This window comes from Theropithecus gelada, chromosome 6 (assembly GCF_003255815.1).
Source record: "Theropithecus gelada isolate Dixy chromosome 6, Tgel_1.0, whole genome shotgun sequence".
NCBI lineage: Eukaryota > Metazoa > Chordata > Mammalia > Primates > Cercopithecidae > Theropithecus > Theropithecus gelada.
In genome coordinates, this window is record NC_037673.1 from 153,429,914 (window position 1) to 153,452,522 (window position 22,609).

Below are 22,609 nucleotides of genomic sequence, written 5' to 3' on the forward strand. Positions count from 1 at the left end.
TGTTCTCATGGTATTTTCAGAGCAATTCATGAACCTCTTTTAATGCATTTGCCTCCTCCGAGATGTGCTTCAGACAAGCCCACATGATCAATAATCAAGTGATGCCCCGTCACTTTTTCGGAGTTTTGGTAGACCAGCAGGCCTGGAGTTGCATTTTAATAGCAAGACTCATAATCCAGGGAGTGGTTTTTCTGCATAAGAATATTGGAGACAGGAAAAACAGACTGATTTAGAAGTTTAACATGATGTGAAAAGTTTGAGTACTGCTTAGCCAAAAGCATTTAAAGCAGTAAGTACAATTGCATGGAGATGCTAATTTATAGCTAAAAACCATCAGGGAAAAATGGGGAAAAAATGTGCATACCCCAGAGAAAATATGTGGTAATGGCAAGGTGGGGTTTTTCCCCGCATTTTTAGTTGTGCTATTAGGAACTCATTAGGAGTCAATTAACATTTAATTTCTCTAAAATACCCAATTACACTTTTGTTGTCCGGGAACATAATGTTTAAAAATATTTCTTCATATCATATGGGTCACTTCAAACAAAACTACGTCTTTCCTCCCCACTTCCACCACCACACACCAAGAGGATCAATTGTGGGTTTCAAGTTCCAAAAGCCCCGTTTCTATTTTTGAGAAAAATCTTCCAGGGGAACCAGAGAAGCTTGTCTGAGTGCTATAAAAATGCTGGCAGCTAAGCAGAATGCCCTCTTAATCTCTCCTCCTTTTGTAAAGCTGAGCGCTACCCAAAGTGTTTATCCAAATTCATTCTTCACCAAATACTTGTTGCAAACAAGGAAAAGGCACACAGAAATTTACTGTTAGCAAGGAGAGTAAAAAAAATAAATAAATATTTCGTGAGAGAGGGGAAAAAATAAGACCCTAAAAAATGCAATTATCTGGCATGCCTTAAAGCTAGTCATAACTATGTTAAATTACTTTGCATATAAATATCAGTTATCCCAATGGGAAAATGTAAAACCCAAAGAGAAATGCCTAGCAATGATTGAGTTATAAATCTGGCATTATTGTTGGTAGATTTATGCAATAGAAAAATGCATAGCACCCTATCCTACACTCCCAATCCACCTTTCAATTCTCTCCTCTGAAGCACACTGGCAAAGTACAACTTTCTGGTGGTTAAAAACAACAACAGTAACAAACAAAAACCACCAACAACAAAACTTGAAAGCAAATCAAATAACTGCATCGGATAAAAAAAAAAAAATCAATAAGACTGATCTTCAACTCAATTATTTCCCCTCTAAGGATGAATGTCTTTCACAATGAAGTATTTGTAAAGACTCTATTGGTATGTATCTGTGTGTGTATATATATAGTTCGCTTGAACATAGCATCATCTCTCAGCCCATGCCACTATTTCATTCTTTTCCTCCCAAAGCCTGCCTCCATCTCCCAAGAGATAGTAATCAGAAAATAATCAGAGAAAAGGTTGTTATCTTGTAGCAAACTGCAGATGGTAAAGGAGCAGTACATCTTATTTTGAAAAGCTTGCCAGAATGTGGACAGAAGGGTTTTCAAAGCTTAAGTCAATAAACTTCAATAAGCTGAGCTCCAGTGTTTTTTGACTAATTAATAAAGGAAAATGCCAAATCATCTGACCTCAAGTAATCAAAATCCTCAAGCAAAATAAAATCCTGTTTTATTCCCTTGACTCCAATTTTCAGTGTGTAAACCAGCCCAGGGCAAAGCATGCCTTGTGCTACCAAACCTTTTTATTATTTTTAATATACATGGGGGACTATTGTTTAAATAAATACCAAGCTATATTATAAGAAACATCAATATTGTAAGATTAAGGTCAGGTGCAGTGGCACATGCCTATAATCTCAGCACTTTGGGAAGCCAAGGCAGGAGGATCACCGGAGTCTAGGAGTTCAAGACCAGCCTGGGCAACATAGCGAGACCCTGTCTCTACAAAAATGTTAAAAAAAAAAAAAAAAAATTGTTGGGTGCAATGGTGTGTGCCTGTAGTCCCAGCTACTCTGGAGGCTGAGGCAGAATTGCTTGAGCCCAGGAGTTCAAGGTTGCAGTGACCTACAATGGTACCACTGCACTCCACCAAGGGTGACTGAGCAAAAACAATTTTAAAAAATAATATTAAGCCAGGTGCGGTGGCCTGTAATCCCAGCCCTTTGGGAGGTTGAGGCAGGCAGATCCCCTGAGGTCAGGAGTTCAAGACCAGCCTGGCCAACATGGTGAAACCCTCTCTACTAAAAATACAAAACTTCACTGGGCATGGTGGCACACACCTGTAGCCCCAGTAAGAGGTGACAATGTGCTAGCAGCCCTCACTCTCAGCACCTCCTCAGCCTCCGGCCTCAGCGTCCACTCTGGCAGCGCTTGAGGCGCTCTTCAGCCCACCACGGCACCATGGGAGCCCCTCTCTGGGCTGGCTGAGGCCGGAGTCGCGTCCCTCTGCTTGTGGGGAGGTGTGGAGGGAGAGGCGCGGGCAGGAACCAGGGCTGCGCTCGCGGGCCAGTGTGAGTTCCAGCTGGCACAGGCGTGGGCTCGGCGGGCCCTGCACACGGAGCGGCCAGCCGGCGCCGCGGGCCCAGGGAAGTGAGGGGCTTAGCACCTGGGCCAGCAGCTGTGGAGGTTGTGCCAGGTCCCCCAGCAGTGCCAGCCCACCGGGGCTGCACTCAAATTCTTGCCAGGCCTTAGCTGCCTCCTCGCGGGGCAGGGCTCGGGACCTGCAGCCTGCCATGTCTGAGCTTCCACCCTGCAGTGGGCTCCTGTGCAGCCTGAGCCTCCCCGACGGGCACAGCCCTCTGCTCCGTGGCACCTGGTCTCATGGACAGTCCAAGGGCTGAGGAGTGTAGGCGTGCCTCTGAACTGGCCGGCAGCTCCACCTACAGCCCTGGTGCAGGATCCACTGGGTGAAGCCAGCTGGGCTCCTGAACTGGATGGGGACTTGGAGAACTTTTATATCTAGCCAAAGGATCCTATGTGCACCAATCAGCACTCTGTATCTAGCTAACCTAGTTGAGACTTGGAGGACTAGCACTCTGTGACTCTGTGTCTAGCTCAAGGATTGTAAATGTACCAATCAGCACTCTGTGTCTAGCTCAGGGTTTGTAAATACACCAATTGGTATTCTGTATCTAGCTAACTAGCACTCTGTGACTCTGCCTCTAGCTTAAAGATTGTAAAGGCACCAATCAGCACTCTGTCAAAACGGACTAATCAGCTCTCTGTAAAATAGACCAATCAGCTCTCCATAAAATGGACCAATCAGCAGGATGTGGGTGGGGCCAGATAAGGGAATAAAAGTAGGCTGCCTGAACCAGCAGTGGTAACCCGGGTGCCTTCCACACTGTGGAAGCCTTGTCTTTTGTTCTTTGCAGTAAATCTTGCTGCTGCTCACTTTTTGGGTCCACGCTGCCTGTATGAGCTGTAACACTGACCTCGAAGGTCTGCAGCTTCACTCCTGATAGCGAGACCACGAACCCACCAGAATGAAGATGCTCCAGACACATCTGAACATCTGAAGGAACAAACTCTGGACACCCCATCTTTAAGAACTGTGACACTCACCACAAGGGACTACGGCTTCATTCTTGAAGTCAGTGAGATCAAGAACCCACCAATTCTGGACACACCAGCTACTTGGGAAGCTGAGGCAGGAGAATCACTTGAACCTGGAAGACAGAGGTGGCAGTGAGCTGAGATTGTACCCCTGTACTATAGCCTGGGCAACAGCCAGGTTCTGTCTCAAAAAAATAAATTTTTAAAAAATTTAATGAAAATTTATTATAGCCTCAGGACTCACCCAAACCTCTGTCAGGGCTGATATTACATGTTACTTAGCAGCATGAAGCAACCTGGCCTGGGGATTTCCAGGAGATGAGACCACCTCAGCACAGATCCAACTCTGACAAATCTTAAAACAAAGCTTACCCTAATAAGAATAGCTTAAACTCCCTTTACAAGCAAAACACCTGGTAACCGACCGAGACTGAATACAGGTATCAGACAGGGGAATGATCCCCTGAAATTCTACAAATGGTCTCCAGCTGTAAAAAGGAATGAGATCATGTCCTTTGTAGGGACATGGATGGAGCTGGAAGCCATTATCCTCAGCAAACTAACACAGGACAGAAAATCAAACACCACATGTTCTCATAAGTGGGAGCTGAATGATGAGACCACATGGACACAGTGGGGGAACAACACACAGTGGGGCCTGTTGGAGGTTGGAGTGAGGGAGAATAGCGAATGGATGCTGGACTTAATACCTAAGTGAGGGGATCATCTGTGCAGCTAATCAGCTAATCACCATGGCACACATTTACCTAAGTAAAAATCTGCACATCCCGCACATGTGCCCCTGAACTTAAAAGTTGATGGAAAAAAAAAGAAAATCCAGAAAATGGCAATCCCTATTGTGGTTTATTAAGGATATGGAGTTTTTTAAATAGTTGTGTGGTTTTTTTTTTTTTTTTTAAGGATGAAAAGGAGTGAAACAAACTAAAAAGTGAAGAAGATTCAGATTTGAGCCACTATTCTGACCATTTTGGTAGAGTAGAGGCCCCTCTGGGAAAAAGCAAGAGCTAAGCCTGGAAAGACAGTACAGATGAGATGGATTGGGGTTGGGTGGGTGACAGCTCACAGAGCCCATTCAATGCTCAGCTAAGGAGTGGCAGTGTATCCTCTGGGCTGGGTGAGCAATTAGAGGTTTTGGAGACAGAGAAGGCCTTAATTTGAGTTGTGTTTAGAAAGTTCTCTGGAAGCATTCATTATTGATGAACTGACCATAGGCAAAAAGGCCAGCCAGGGGACCACTGTGGCCACACAGAGAGCAGATAATGAGGGCCACTGTGGCCACACAGAGAGCAGATAATGAGCAGATAAAGGGTCAGCAGAAGCTGACAAGACAGTGGGGATGTGGGAAGATGGATATGAGAAAGCGCTGGAAGGAGACGCTAGACAATTGGATACTGTCTTTGGAACATGCTGACTTCCAAGTGCCAGTGAGGTGTGAGGGTGGAAATGGCTAGCAGGCTGTTGGAAATACTCAGAGAACAGGGTAAAATTCACCAAGTTTATGCCAGGCTTCAGACGCTTTTAAGTAGATATGATGTAGGGGCACTGAGCAAATTCATATGCACAAGCAAACCTGGGCAACCTGCTGCAGAAACACAAACAGAAAAGAACAAATGGCTGCGAGGAGTCACTCTGCTCAGTCAGCCAAGCTGAGAAATGGCTTCACATGAGCCTCAGCTTCATTCATTTAGTAAAATCTTCCCCCTTATCCTCAGGTCCCTCAGCAACAGTGCCTGGCCAGCAGTTAGGTTAATCCAATCACCTGTGGCCTCTCTCCCTCGGTGAGGGAATTGTCAGCTTATAAACGCTGCTGCTGAAGCAAGGGGCAGCCTCTCCCCGGCCCCTAGAATATGTTCATTATTCTGCTCCCCTCTCAGCACATCTCTGCACACTTTAACACGGACTGTTCATTCCCCTACCAAAATGAGAGTCTTCTTAGTCCTCCCTCTCTTCATGGCCCTCAATTTGGGAGAAATCTCTTCCTCTCAGCAACAATGTCTCAAAAACTCAAGACGAGACCCCACAGCTGAGAGCCGACTAGCTTTAAGAGACTGCATTTCACCTAGTTTCAGGAACCACACACTTCCTTCCCTTTCTCCCATTCTATTTTTGAAAACTACAGGTTAAAAACACTGGGAAGCATCCTGAATGCCCATCAGTATGTGAGCAGTTAATAAAGTCTGGATTCTCCATGCAGTCAAGCACTATTCACTTAAAAATAAACGGCACAGGCCAGGCACGATGGCTCACGCCTGTAATCCCAGCACTTTGGGAGGCCAAGGCAGGCAGATCACGAGGTCAGGAGATCGAGACCATCCTGGCTAACATGGTGAAATCCCATCTCTACCAAAAATACAAAAAAATTAGCTGGGTGTGGTGGCGGGTGCCTGTAGTCCCAGCTACTTGGGAGGCTGAGGCAGGAGAATGGCATGAACCCAAGAGGTGGAACTTGCAGTAAGTCGAGATCACGCAACTGCATTCCAGCCTGGGCGACAGACTGAGACTCAGTCTCATAAAATAAAAGTAAATGACGCAAACGTATGCCGATACGGAACCATCTCCATACTCACTGTTAAATGAAGACAACATGGCAAAACTGTGTACACTACATTCTACCATTTGAGCCAGGAAAGGGACTCTAGCTGCTCATATTTGTATCAAAAAGCTCTAAACACTGTTTTTAAATAAGAGATCAATTTCAGAATGCAGTGCCCATAGGTTTGCCTCAGTCCCATATGACTTAGGGGGAAAGAAACTTACAATAAAATTATCTCAGTCACCACTTCTTCTATCATACGAAAACTGATAAAAAACTAGTTTTCTGCTAATGTTCTATTACCAGGATACCACTTTTTTTTTCCAATTGCACACAAAGAGATTATTAACTATGTGATTTTATTCCAGTAGGGCTGTTCAACATTGTGCTTCCACCATCCACAGAAGTTAAATAATGAGTTATAAATGCCACAATCATAATGAAATTCTCAGAATGAATTTCTCTAAGTTCCAAAATAGGTTTTCCTGGCAGCATGGAGGATGCCGAGAGGGAAGGCAAGCATTCATGGTGGAAATGTCTCATGTACTCAATTTGATTTTATAGAGCAATGGAAGCCCCCAAAAACCTCAATCTCAGAATTTAGCCTAATTCCATTCAACAAATACTGTTGAGCCCCAGTGCCTGGGAGAGTTTAGAATTAAATGCAGTAGGAATCATTTGCCATGTTTGGCCAGGCGCGGTGGCTCACGCCTGTAATCCCAAGCACTTTGAAAGGCCGAGGCTGGCAGATCACTTGAGGTCAGTAATTCAAGACCAGCCTGACCAACACGATGAAAACCCATCTCTACTAAAAACATTTAAAAACATTAGCCAGGCATGGTGGCAGACACCTGCAATCCCAGCTACTCAGAAGGCTAAGACAGGAGAATCACTTGAACCCAGGAGGTAGAGGTTGCAGTAAGCTCAGATCATGCCATAGCACTCCAGCCTGAGCAACTGAGTGAAACTCTGTCCATCTAAAAAAAAAAAAAAAAAAAAAGAGGAATCATTTGCAATGATGCTTGCTGCCAAATTACCTTACCTGGAGCCTCTGTGGAACTTTCACACAAACAGAGATTTGTTAGCAAACTCCGACCTGGGCAACTCTCCCTGTGCAGAGTGGAAATAGGGCTATAAATAGCTGCTCCAGCCTCATTCTGACTATGATGAGTTCACGAGGGATCTGGGAGGCCCTGCATCCCAGAGGCCCTGATGAGTCCATCAGGTGCAGGTCATTGAGAGGCAGAAGGCATGCACCAAGTCCCGGGAGTGGCTGATAAGGGCTAAAAGCTGAGCCTGGGTCCTGACTGCAGTAGGGATTAGTAAGCCGTTTCAGTGCTATAATAGCATCTGAGAACTTATTAGAAAAGTAGAATCATGGGTCCTATCCAAGCCCTGAAGGATCAGAATCTGCATTTTAACCAGATCTCAAGGGATTCATATGCATAATGAATTTGGGTAGCCCTAATGTTGAGTAGCACTAATGATAAATGCTTGCCGTGTTGAACACAAATAAGCAAGAATGAAGAGTCCCGCCCTTTTCAATCTAGCCATGTAAAATGTTCAAAACTTACTTTCTCAAATCATGGCATGATGCAGATGCTTTGGAAAGATACTTCTGCAGAGAAGCATGGCATCCCCAGTTTACTCCAGGTCAAGGGGAGGGGAGCTGCAACAAAGGCTCTATTCCTAGCTTCCTCGCGTCTCCATCTGATGGCAGGCAAGTTCTTTTCTTTTTAATGTCTGTTTTCATTGCTATAAAGCAGGCAAGTTCTTTGCCCTTTCCAGAGAACTCATTTCCCCAACATGTAACGTGAAGATTTCATAACTAGACCATCTTCTAAGCACCCTCCTAGGCAGTGACAGTCTCCAGTCTACTCATGAGAAGAACTGTCTCTGCTGTGAGGTCTCCAGATTCCAGATAAAAACATCCTCAACCTCTCCTTTTCATTGACCCTTGAATTAGACAAGCCCTTTCTTGCTGGAGCCCTCCTTTGATCTTTTTGCCTTTCTTGGTTGTGTTTAGTACCCTTTACTCTGCCAGAGGACCTCCCTTTTACTTTGAAGCCAGCTGGTCTGTTTCCTGGACTCTTTTCTTCAGTGAGTCATGTTAGACATGAATGCCTGGAAGTCTAAGCTTTTATCAGGAGAACAGACTCCCAAAAAGAAAGATCACACACAAATACACATTTGTGAAGATGAGTAGTTTATCTTGTTTGGTATTTGTCACATTGTTAATCATCTTAGTTTTCCACAACCCACAGTGGCTATAACACAGCTGATTATTCTTTACATAGAATCCTAGGGTTAAAAAGTTCTCCTTAAAGATCAAGTACCCCAAATTTTATTTCATTATCCCCTTTACATTACCCTGACACATTATCTTTCAGTATCCATTTGACCACCCCATAGAGGCAACCAGTAGTATTCCACTTTCTCTCTGGAAAGTTTGTTCAGTTTATGAATCACAAATCTTCCCTCCAGTCCCTTCTACTCACTGGGACTGGTTCTTCTTCACAAAGCCTCAGCACACCCCTCTTCTTCAGAGGAGCCATCCAGTTATTGTTCTCCAGTTATTGTTCTCCTGTTAAGCATCCCAGTTCTTCCATCATTGTTTAAACTCTCTTTAGTAGGTTCACATCACTTTTAAAGAGTAGCACCTGGACTTGAAATCAGTATTTCAGGGATAGAAAAGAGCAGAACCCAATCATGAGTGTTTTGCTCATTCTCTTCTTTGCAAAGGAACTGAAACTATTATGTGGCAGGATGATTTACGGACATACTAGTTAACGTTTTATTTTTCCTGTTCATCACACCATGCCATCTAGACCAATTAGTGAGACCTTTGTGCTCCCATACCTCAGGGGAGGTTTGTGTTGCAAAGTCAAGAGCTATGCTGTCCTCCCAACACTAGCATACTTGACTTTGGTTTCCCAGGATCTTCTACACCTTGGCAAACTCGAGGGATGGCAAGGAGAGACAGCAATGCCTTTGAAGCAAGAGAACAAAGAACAGATGCCCCAAGAATGGAAGGAGATGAGGGTGATCCACAGGGTACTGGAAACCTTTGCAAGTGTGGTAATTAAGAGATGTGAACGATGTTGGATAGGAGAATGGCTCTCTGGGGAAACTAGGGAGGCCGGGCTGTAGTCATTGGAGATTCCACCCAAGCTTGGCAAAAAAAGCAACTGAAACATTTCTCTCCAAGAGACCCCACCTACCCCACCTCAGGCTTGGTAATGAAGAGGCCATGATGGATCGAAAATGAAGGAGCCTTTCCACCATTTTCTGGCCACAACTTACCTCTCCAAAACTTGGATGTGACCCCTGGAAAGGGGAGGGGAGCCTTCAAAAATCACTGAAGGCTACTTTTCTTACAGCCCTTCTGTAGGTTTAAGGTCTGATTTAGAGGAAATGAAATACTTTAATTTTTTTATACTTGCACTTACCGTTTAAATTGTATTTCCATTATAACTGTGTAAAGTATTGTGAAGGGACTCAAAGGAAAGGCTTCCTGTCTCAATGAAAGTACTGTCCAATCTGGAGATAGTTAGTACTTTGATTTTTCTTGGTGATGACAGGAATTGTAACCTAATATAAAGCAATGTGACCCCTTGTCATGTCATTTTAAATCTCTTTATCTTATTTCCCTCCTCTAATAAACAGAAGTAAAAATGCAATACATAAAATTACTGGTAGAATTCTGCATTCCCATGCAAATGGACATGTTAAATTTTCACTAACCATAGGATTTGTTTAGGATATGGGTTCAAAGCTTAGACTCCAGGCCAGAGCACCTGTGTTTAAACTCGGTTCTGTGAGTCTCTGTGTGGCTCTGGGAAGGCTAGTTACCCTCGCAACACTTCAGCTCCTTCATCTATAAAATGGGGATAATATCAGTAGCTAGTTTGCAGGGTTTTGTGAGAATTAAATAATATCCATATAATGTTCTTAGCAAAGTACTTGCTACGCACTAAGTAATAATTAACTATTCTACATCGAGGAAATTGAGGTGAAAACATTTTGCAAAATTAAGCACATCACACAAATGTAAGTCATCATTGTTAAGCACTTACTATTCCAGTTGATTTGAAATTTTCTCATTTTTCAAAATAAATTAAACATCTGGACCTAAAACATATATAATTATAACAACAAAAGGAGAGAAAATATTTAAATGCACAGATGGGTAATGTTACTTATATTGGCCTAAAAATGACCCAACACTGTGATATAACTCAGATCTGATTTCCATAAATATTCATGGATGATTAAATTATAGAGTTATAGTACTAAAAACTTTTTTTGTGCATGTATGTCTGAATGTGAACATCTTTCTTTTTTTTTTTTTTTTTGAGACATGCTATCGCCCAGGCTAGAATGCAGCAGCATGATCTCAGCTCACTGCAACCTCCGCCTCCCGGGTTCAAGCGATTCTCATGCTTCAGCCTCATGAGTAGCTGGGATTACAGACATGTGCCACCATGCCTGGTTAATTTTTATATGTTTAGTAGAGACAAGGTTTTTGCTATGATGGCCAGACTGGTCGCAAACTCCTGGCCTCAAGTGATCCACCTGCCTCAGCCTGCCAAAGTGCTGGGATTACAGGTGTGAGCCACTGTGCCTGGCTTGGATATGACATCTTTAAAATTAAACAGTTTTCCTTCATCTCCTGGGCCAAAGATAAAAAGGTCTAATTAATTATTCACCCCAGCAAATAAACTCATTACTCAGCCAAGGTTATAATGCGAATCCCGTCAAGAAGCCTTGTTTTGACTAAAAAAAAATAAAAGATAATTTAGTACAAAGTGAATAATCCAGCTCTCTAAAAAATCATTTATTCCAGAAGTAAACATTATAGATTCCTCCATTTAATATGCGTCCCAGACTTGGACGTGTATTAACCACTACATCAGTCCGGCAAGGTGGCTCACGCCTGTAATCCCAACACTTTGGGAAGCTGAGGCGGGTGGATAGCCTGAAGTCAGGAGTTTGAGACCAGCCTGACCAACATGGAGAAAACCCATCTCTATTAAAAATATTAAATTAGCCAGGCATGGTGGTACATGCCTGTAATCCCAGCTACTCGGGAAGCTGAAGCAGGAGAATCGCTTGAACCCAGGAAGCAGAGTTTGCAGTGAGCCGAGATTGCTCCATTGCACTCCAGCCTGGGCAACAAGAGCCTATATCGCTTGACCCTAAGTGATGGCCAATCCAGTGTTCTTAGAGTCTCTTTGAAGTTACCAAGTCCACTGGGCAGAACACAAGCAAAATCAAGTTTTGGAGGAGCCAAGAATTTAGAGTTGGAAGTCTTCAAAGCCAACCTTTCACATAATCTGGGCATCCCTTCCATACCTACTGTGAAGGCTGGTCATCTCCTCTGTGTGGAAAGTACTGTGAATGCAGTGTTCACTACCCATTTTAGTTAAAACTCTTTTCACTTCAAATGGCAGAAAACCCAGTCCAAACTGGATTAAGCAAAATGGAAATGTATTTCCTCATATCACAGACCATGAATCTTCTAGGATCATAATTTCAGTCTTGGCATGATCAAGACTCAGCCAACATCACCAAGATCTGGTTTTCATTCCCATATCTGAGCTCTACTTCTCAAATAGGCTCTCTCCGCGTGATAGCAAAACGGCAGCTGTAGCTTCCCATTCTCTTCTTCAGGGTCAGCAGGAAAAGATCAGCATCATAAATAACTCAAACAAAAGTCTTAGGATTGTGTCTTTTGGTCCTAATTGCCTAACTTGGGTCTTACAGTACCCAGTCACTATTGTCAGGGTTATGGTGGGTTATACAATGCTCTGACTTGCCAGGCTCAGCTGTCAGATGGATGGGGATGAGTCAGTTTCAAGGGAACTACAAATAATAAACGGACAGAAAGGAGGTATCAAAGAAATCCAAATGAGCAAGCATGGGGCTCATTCTTGTTATCCCAGCACTTTGTGAGGCTGAGGCGGGTGGATCACTTGACGTCAGGAGTTCAAGACCAGCCTGGCCAACATGGTAAAACCCCATCTCCACTAAAAATACAAAAATTAGCCGGGCTTGGTGGCACATGCCTGTCATCCCAGCTACTCTGGAGGTTGAGGCAGGAGAATTACTTGAACCCAGGAGATGGAGGTTACAGCGAGTCACGATCACGCCACTGCACTCCAGCCTGGGTGACAGAGCCAGACTCTTGTCTCAAAAACAAGGCCAAATGGAGAAATTGAACAAGTGAATCCTACGTTATTATCAAAATCCTCCTCTTCACAACAATATTCACCACTGTAAATTATTCTAGTAATGTATTTTAGTGAAATAGAAATTATTTTCTGGGATTTCAATTTCCAGTCCTAAATTTATCTTCTGGAATCACATTGAACAAGGCTACTTCCTCTTCCTGATGACAGTCCTTCAACTCTTTGTAGATAGACATCAAATCTAACTCAGTCTACTGTCCTCCCAGTTAAACATATTGCATACAAGGCGGTAGACTTTTTGGACTGAAAATAAATCAATGTATCCTATTGGGTAGACACCAGAGTTGATTTTTTTAATTATTTTTTTTTGTTTGTATTTATTTAATTTTATTTGGAAACAGGGTCTCACTCTGTCACCCAGGCTGAACTACAGTGGCACAATCTCAATTTACTGCCACCTCTGCCACCTGGGCTCAAGAGATCTTCCCACCTCAGTCTCCCACAGGCACATGCCACTGCACCCAGCTAATTTTTGTATATTCTGTAGAGATGAGGCTTCACCATGTTGCCCAGGCCGGTTGTCAACTCCTGGGCTCAAGCAATCCACCCTCCTCAGCCTCCCAAAGTGTTGGGATTACAGGCATGAGCTGCTGTGCCTAGCCTGACATCAGAGTCTTTATGTGCAGATGAAATATAATGTTAGTTTGTATTATTTTTATCTTCATCTTGAAGAAAATAATAATATAATAATAATAAATGTGATAATGATAAGCATTGGCAAGGCTATTGGGGAAATAAACATTATCAAGGAGAATCAGTTCTGGTAATGCTGATTTGGTAATTTGGACCAACCATCCTACATTAGACACACAAAAGATGAACAAAATATGTGAAAATATTTTTTAAATATCAAAAAGTTAATAAATTCAAAATGAATAAAATTCAAACTGAAGAATGTGCTAATCCACGTGAGCTCAAAGTTGCTTTTGTCTTGGAATCATTCTCCAATCTGGAATGAATATCAGCAAAATTGAGCTGAGGTTCTGGCTGCCTCATGTAGCTAGAGAAAAGTGTCCAGGCAGAGGACTCACCAAAGTTAGGGACCTTGATAAACCACTCCTCATTATCAGCTAAGACAAAAAAGGCCACACCCTTAGAGTGAGGGTGAACCAGTAGTAACTCTATTCTCAGATGGGCTTGTAACCTGGTTCCAGGTCATCTAAGTAATTAATTGAACTTAAAGCCTTGAACTTGAATTAAGGTGTGACACAAAAAGGTGCCTGATAGAAGCAAATGTAAGTTTCTGCAGAAGATCACATTATTATCGGCCTCAAATTATTCCTACAAAAAAATTTCCATTGCAATAAGCTCCATACAATCAAAGACCAGGCACACAAGAAATTAAGACACACGAGTAAGAGTCAGCAGAGACAATGACCTCAAATGGTGAAATTACCAGACAAGTATCCTTAGTATCTTCAAATAAATAAAGCTAACTTTGGGGTCCAAGTCCATTTAGTGGAGGGAAATTTTTTTACAGGAATGATTTGAGGCTTGGAATAATGTGTTCTTCGGAAAACTTGCATTTGCTTCTGTCAGGCATCTTTTTGCCCCACATCTTAATTCAAGTTCAAGGCTTTAAGTTTCATAAATTACTTAGATGACCTAGAACCAGGTTACAAATGGTGCTGGAACATGTGGATTTCTACCTGCAAACGAATGCAGTTGGACTCCTACTTGTGTGTGTGTGTGTGTGTGTGTGTGTGTATAATTTTTTAAAAATTTTTTTGAGACAAATCTCGCTCTGTCACCCAGGCTGGAGTTCAGTGGTGCAATCTTGGCTCACTGCAACCTCTGCCTCTCGGGTTCAAGCGATTCTCCTGCCTCAACCTCTGGAGTAGCTGGGATTACAGGCATGCCTGGCTAATTTTTGTATTTTTAGTAGAGACCGGGTTCCACCATGTTGGCAAGGCTGGTCTTGAACTCCTGACCTCAGGTGATCTGCCCACCTTGGCCTCCCAAAGTGCTGGGATTACAGGCATGAGCCACCATGCCTGGTCAACATATTTTTAAAACCTCAAAATGAATCAAGGATCTAAATTTAAGACTAAACCAAAGCACTCTTAAAAGGAAACATTGGGTAAATCTTCAAGACCTTGGATTTGGCAATGAATTCTTTGATAGGATAATGAGGGCATGAGCAATGACAATTAACATTTCTTGATAATGTCCTTTGTACATTGAAGGACATTATCAAGAAAGTGAAAAGATAACCTACAGAATGGGAAAAATTATTTGCAAATCGTATATTTGATAGGATATTAAGATTTAGAATACATGGAGAACTCCGGCAACTCAACAGCAAACAGATAAACAACCTGATTTAAAATTGGGCAAGCAGTTGGAGGGAGGCAGGAAAAAATAAATACACAAAATAAAATGGAAAAGGGATGTGAATAGATCCTTCTCCAAAGAAGATATACGAATGGCCAATAAGGATACAAAAAGATGGTGAACATCATTACTCATTTGACAAATGCAAATCAAAGCCATGAGATACCACTTCACACCTATTAGAAGGACTATGATTTTTTTTTTTTTAAGGAAAATACCGTCCTGGGTGCGATGACTCACACCCGTAATCCCAGCACTTTGGGAGGCCAAGGCAGGTGGATCATTTGAAGCCAGGGGTTCAAGACCAGCCTGGCCAACATGGTGAAACCTCATCTCTTCCAAAGATACAAAAACTAGCCAGGCGTGGTGGCAGACGTCTGTAATCCCAGCTACTCGGGGTGCTGAGGTAGAAGAATTGCTTGAACTTGGGAGGCAGAGGTTGCAATGAGCTGAGATCATGCCACTGCACTCCAGCCTGGGCAACAGAGCAACAGTGTCTATAAAAAAAAAAAAAAAAAAAAGGAAAAATACCAAGTGTTGGCAAGTATGTAGAAAAATTGGAACATTCATACATTGCCGGTGAGACAGTAAAATGGTGCAGCCACTATGGAAAACAGTATGGTGGTTCCTCAAAAAGCTAAGCACAGAATTGCCATATGACCCCATGGTTCCATTCTTATGTATATATCCAAAAAAATTCAAAACAGAGACTCAAACAGATACTTGCATGCCAGTGTATTGCACTATTATTCACAATAGCCAAAGGGTGAAAACAACCAAAGTATCTATCAACAGATGGATGAATAAACAAAATGTGGTACATATACACAATGGAATATTATTCAGGAATATTATTAAAAAGGAATAAAATTCTTATACATGCTAAAATAGAGATGAACCTTGAAATCATTTTGTTGTGTGAAATAAGTCATATACAAAAGGACAAACATTGCATGATTCCACTTACATAAAATAGCTAGAATAGGCAAATCCATAGAGACAGAAAGTAGAAGGATGGTTGCCAGGACCTGAAAGAAAGAGAAGAATGGAGAGTTATTGTTTAATGCTTACAGAGTTTCTGTTTGGGGTGATAAAAATGTTTTGAATATAGGTAGTGATGACGGTTGTGCAATATTATGAATATAATTAGTGCCATTGCATCATGCACTAAAATGGTTAAAATGACAAATTCTATGAAAAATTTAAAAATGTTGACAGGGAACTGGGAACTATAAAAATGATGGAGCAGATTTTAAAAGCAACCAAATACATATAAAATTGCAGAAAATCAATGACAGGAAAAAGTGTTTAAACAGTCCAAAATAAAAAGATGAATTAACTTCAAGAGAGCAAGTGTTAGACTGACGTTGTCTTCTCTGCAGAGATAATCAAACCAGAAGAGTACTGCATTATCATCAAAAGTCTGAAAGAAATTAACTGCCAAACTAGGATTCTAAACCCAGGGAAAATATTCTTTCTAGAATGAAAGTCAAATAAAGATATTTTAAGATAAACAAAACTATCAGAGATGACTACAAATTAATTTGCATAAAGAAAATGCTAGCATGGGTGCAATGGCTCATGCCTGCACTCCTAGTACTTTGGGAAGCCAAGGTGGGAGGATGACTTGAGCCTAGGAGTTCAAGACCAGCCTGGGCAATATAGGGAGACCCTATTTCTACAAAAAAATTAAAAATCAGTTGGGCATGGTGGTGAACAGGTGCACACCTGTAGTCCCAGCTACTCAGGAGGCTGAGGTGGGAGGATTGCTTGAGTCTGGGAGGCAGCAGTTAAAGTGAACCAAGATCACGCCACTGCACTCCAGCCTAGATGTCAGAGCAAGATGCTGTCTCAAAAACAAAGAAATACTAAAGACTGTATTTTAGGGAGAAGAAAAAGAAAAAGAATATCAGATGGAAAGTCAGATATTCAGAAAGGAATAAAGATCACAGAAAGTGGTAAAAACAAAGTAAATGTTGACTATATAAAACCACAACAATAATATCATGTTGAATTAATAAATTTACATATACTTAAAATGCAAGACAATAGCATATATCAAGAGAGGATTAAGTGAAAAGAAAATATTTTAAGGTCCTCAATGGTCCAGGAAGTTAATGGTGTTGATTGACATTAGATTTTGATAAGATAAAGATGTATGTTATCAGTTGTAGAGCAAACACTAAAAAATAGAAATACAGTGTATAATTTTCAACCTAATGGAGAAAAATAATGGGAAATTTTTAAAATATCAATCCAAAGCAGCACAAATAACACAAAATAACATCGTAGATTTAAACCTAAATTTTATCAGTAATTCACTTAAATATAAATAAATTGTTCCATTAAAAGGTAAAGATTGTCAAACTGAGAAGCACATCTAATTGTGTATTGTTTATGAGGAAAACAGGCATTTCATAATAAAATTAATGGAAGTATAAATAGGGATAGTACTTTGGAAGCTTCGAAGATATTTTCAATGAACGAACCACCAAGACTTTAAAGTACCGTTCGAGCCAGCAATTGCACTTATTTCAATTTACCATCCAATTTTGCTCTTATTGCACAAAGATGAACATGTGAGACTGTTATCGCAGTGTAGTCTATAACAGCAGAGGACTGGTCTTCTTGTAACTATTTACCAACAGGAACCTAGTTACATCGTAATAATCTATACAATGGCACATTCTTCAACAGTAAAAAAAGAATGAAGTATATTTTTATGTGCTGATAGAAAACGATATCCAAGCTCTATTACAAAGTAGAAAAGAATAAGATGTCAAGCAATCTGTAGGGTATAATCCTTTCTGTATAATAGAATATATTAATATATATATTTTGCTTGTTCATGAATAAAGCATTTAGGAAGAACACACAAACACATGCCCAAAACAGGCAATGGTGGTTTCCCCAGAGAAGGAGACTGTGGATGGCAGGAGGAAGGGAAAGAGATAAAATATTTAAATTGTGTGTAAAACTTTTATATAATAAAATAACTAATACAAAAATGATTTAAAAATTTTCTTTTGTCACAGTAAGGAGTTTTGCAGTTGAAAGCTGTCTCCTGGCCAGGCACAGTGGCTCAGGCCTATAATCCCAGCACTTTGGGAGGCCGAGGCAGGCAGATCAGTTGAGGTCAGGAGTTCGAGACCAGCCTGGCCAACATGGCGAAACCCTGTCTCTACTAAAAATACAAAAGAAAAATTAGCCAGATGTGGTGGTGCATACCTGTAGTCCCAAGTATTCAGGAGGCTGAGGCAGGAGAATCGCTTGAAACCAGAAGGTGGAGGCTGCTGAGCTCACACCACTGCACTCCAGCCTGGGCAACAAAGCAAGACTCTGTCTCAAAAAATAATAATAATAAATAAAGGTGTCTCCTATTTGGCTGGAGCATCACCTTTGCCTTTTCATTTTCCCTTTCTGCCTATCACACACACTATGTCTCTCTCTCTCTCTCTCTCTCTCTCTCATACACATCATCCACAAAAGTCTTCTTCCTCCAGACCATGCCAGAATCCCAGCTACTCGGGAGGCTGAGGCAGGAGAATCACCCTGAACACTTAGGTAGTGTTCATACTTATAACAACATAGGCCAGAGAAACTTTCTTTTTCTTTTTCTTTTTGAGACAAGGTCTGGAGTGCAGTGGCATGATCTTGGCTCACTGCAACCTCTGCTTCCTGGGCTCAAGTGACCCTCCCACCTTAGCTTCCCAAACAGCTGAGACTACCAATGTTCACCATCGTGCCTGCTAATTTTTTTTTTCCTTCAGTAGAGACGAGGTCTCGCTAAGTTGCCCAAGTTGGTCTTAAACCCTGGGGCTCAAGCTATTCTCCTGCCTTGGCCTCCTAAAGTGCTGAGATTACAGGTGTGAACCACCATGCCCAGCTGCCAGGGAAACTTTAGTCACCACAAATTCAGTATGAAATAACTAGGTGAGATACTGATGTTTTAAAAATGATGTGGTCTTAGGTTGCATTGTAGAATAATGTGATGGCTTTATTCTCTTCTATGGTGGCCAGGCCCCTGCATTCATTTCAAGCAACACTTGGCCAGCTTGATGATTCATGCCTATAATCCCAGCACTGTGGGATACCAAGGTAGGGGGAATCACTTGAGTCCAGGAGTTTGAGACCAACCTGGGCAACATAGCAATGCCCCATCTCAATTGAAAAAAAAAAAAAATTAAAACAAGCAACATCACTTTTAAGAGCCTTATTAAAATATAAATTACATACCATAAATTCACCTATCTTAAGTGTACGATTCAATGGTTTTTAACATATTTACAGAGGTAGTTACTCTAGCTATAATTTAATTTTAGAAGATTTTCATCGCCCCTAAAAGAAATCTAGCACCCATTAGGGTCACTCCTCATTTTTGCATCCTCAGCCGCACGTAACCGAACATTTTTTCTTTTTCTTTTTTTTTTTTTTTTTTGAGATAGGGTTTCACTCTGTCACCCAGGACGGAGTGCAGTGGGCATGATCATAGCTCACTGCAGCCTTGATCTCTTGGGCTCAAATGATCCTCTTCCCTCAGCCTCCCTAACTACTGGGATTACAGGAGTGAGTCATCTTGCCTGGCCATAAGCACTAATCTCTACGTCTCTACAGATTCACCTATTCTAGAAATTTTACGTAAGTGAAATCATACAATATGTAGTCTTTTGTATCTGGCTTCTTTATCATAATGTTTTTGAGGTTTATCCATGTTACATGAATCAGTACTTCTGGTTTTTTTTTTTTTTTTTTTCTTTTTTTGAGACAGAGTCTCACTCGGTCACCCAGGCTGTAGTGCAGTGGTGCAATCTTGGCTCACTGCAACCTCTGCTGCCTGGGTTCAAGCGATTCTCCTGCCTCAGCCTCCCGAGTAGCTGGGATTACAGGCACCCGCCACCACGCCCAGCTAATTTTTGTATTTTTAGTAGAGACGGGGGTTTCACCATGTTGGTCAGGCTGGTGTCGAACTCCTGACCTCAGGTCATCTATCCACCTCGGCCTCCCAAAGTGCGGGGATTACAGGTGTCAGCCACCGCACCTGGCCCGTATATTTTCATTGCCAAATAGAATTCCATTGTACGTTCCACATTGTGTTTATCAGTTTATAAGTATTTGGGTTGTTTCTACTTTTGGCTATTATAAGTAATACTACTATGAGCATTTATCTCCAAGTCTTTGCTGTATCATATAGTAACTATGTCTAACATTTTGTGAAACTGCCAACTATTATCCAAAGCGGCAGCACCATTTTACATTCTCACCAACAACGCATGAAGGTTCCAATTTCTCCACATCCTTCTTAGCACTTGTTATTGTCTTTTTTTAAATTATTACAGCCATCCTAATGGGTGTGAAGTGGTATCTCATTGTGGTTTTGATTTGTATTTTCCCAAGTGACTATTGATGTTGAGCATCTCATGTCCTTAACAGCCATTCATATTATCTGGCCAGAGAAATTTCTATTCAAATTGTAGGCCCCTTTTGAAATTGGTTTATTCATTTTCTTATGAGTAACCCCATCTTAAGAGGGAACAGTGATAAAGCAGAGCACATTCAGACAAAGACTAAGACGAAAGTAAAAGTGTTGTTAGGAGCCAGAAGAAAGAATACGTGGGGGCAGAGAGAAACATGACCATTGTCTTCAAGGGTCTGAAGGGCTGTCATGTGAAAGAGAGAACAAAAGCCTTCTATTTTATTCCAGATGGGAAGAGGGATCATGAGGCAGAAGCCACAGAGAGGCATATTTTTCTTTACTTACGAAAATATGTTTTTTACCAGTTAGAGCCACATAAAAATTAAACAGGAGATAGTGAGTTTCTAGTCCCTGGAAGGATTCAAGAAAATCTGGCTACCTATTTGTCAGAGGTGTTGTAAAACAGACCAACACATGGGAAGAGAAATAGATCTACCTTCATTCAAGAATATTTGAAAACACAGTGAGGCCAGGTGCAGTGGCTCATGCCTGTAATCCCAGCACTCTGGGAGGCCGAGGCAGGTGGATTGCATGAGGCGAGGAGTTCAAGACCTGACTGGCCAACATGGTGAAACTCCTGTCTCTACTAAAAATACAAAAATTAACCAGGTGTGGTGGAGGGTGCCTGTAATCCCAGCTACTCAGGAGGCTGAGGCAGGAGAATCACCTGAACCCAGGAGGCAGAGGCTGGCTGCAGTGAGCCAAAATTGCACCACTGCAATCCAGCCTGGATGACACAGTGAGACTCCATCACACACACACACACACACACACACACACACACACACACAAGTAAAAGAAAAAGAAAAAAGAAAAAGAGTGCTGGCCAAATACTGCCAAGCAATGGAAACAGAGGGCCATGACAGCCTCAGTCAGGTAGGAGTGTTCAAGAAACTCAGCTGTGAAACAGGAGCAATGGCTGAGGGTCCTAGAACTAGAGAAAAAATGGGCACTGTCCTGGGGTTAACTGCAGTGGACTGAGAAAGAGAATAAAATAAGACCTATCCACAGGGTCGAAAGACAAAGATAAATAAAGCTGAGTGAGAGTTCAGAAAAGCATGGCAAGACCAGAGTGGCTAGGAATTGAGATGGCTGATATCAGCCCTGTTTGAATGTGAGCCTCTGAACCACACTCTCAGAGCATGATCCTTTGTCCACCTGCTTCAGAATCCCAGTGCGCGAGGTGGAATTACAGGGCCCCGTCCAGCATCGCAGAATCAGCATCTCTGAGGGTCGGGCCCAGATATGTGCATTTTAGCATGTCCCTGGATCATTCTTATGCTCTTTAAAGGATGAGAACTGCAGGCCAGGAGACACATACTCAGCTTTTGAAACAGAGCAGGAACCCCCAGGTTTGATATTCTGGTTTTGCAAGTATACCAAATGCATCCTCACTGGGAAACTGTGCCGGTCCTGCCAGCAAATATCCATAAACACACACTTATAACTCTAAACTTGCTGGGCCCAGAGAGTGAAGAGCAGCAGCAGCAGCACCTGCTAATCATGGGGCACCTGTCTGTGCCAAGTACTGTGCTGACTGTTTTACTGACATTAACACATTTAATGCTTACTTATGAGGAGGCTACCATTAGTTTTCTCAATTTATAGATTACAAAACTGAGACTGAGAGAAACTGAGCAACTTGTCCTGGGCCACCCAGCTGGGCTATAGCAGCTTCATGTTCTAGGCCAATGTGACTCCCAGACCTGTGCCCTTGCCATTTGCCGACAGGTGGCAACGTTTTTCAACAATAGGTAACAAAGGGTGGTGGAGGGCACAGCATCATCAGCTATGATAAGGCCTTGGCTAATTAAGAAACTTTATTTACCCCGGGATACCCAGGGCATTATGGTGAAGCAAGCCTGTGCTGTCTTTTCTTTTTTTTTTTTTTTTTTTTTTTGAGGCGGAGTCTTCACTCTGTCGCCCAGGCTGGAGTGCAGTGGCGCGATCTCGGCTCACTGCAAGCTCCGCCTCCCGGGTCCGCGCCATTCTCCTGCCTCAGCCTCCCAAGTAGCTGGGACTACAGGCGCCCGCCACCGCGCCCGGCTAATTTTTTGTGTTTTAGTAGAGACGGGGTTTCACCGTGTTAGCCAGGATGGTCTCGATCTCCTGACCTCGTGATCCGCCCGCCTCGGCCTCCCAAAGTGCAGGGATTACAGGCGTGAGCCACCGCGCCCGGCCGTCTTTTCTAATCATCTTGATCCCTGAGCAAAAGGTATTGTCAGCATTTGTAATGTCGTTCAGGCCTTTTTTTCATCTCAGGGAAGAAGGGTCTGAGATTCAGTTTGGGAGATTGAAAATCAAAGCTCATAGGAACAGATTAAAATGATGCAGAGACGTTCTGAATCTGGAGGGAAAAAATGACAGCACTGTGTTGGTGGAGCTGCTGAAGGGAGATAAGACACCAACCTCATCTCAGAGGGAGGAGAGAAGGGGAAAGAAAGAAC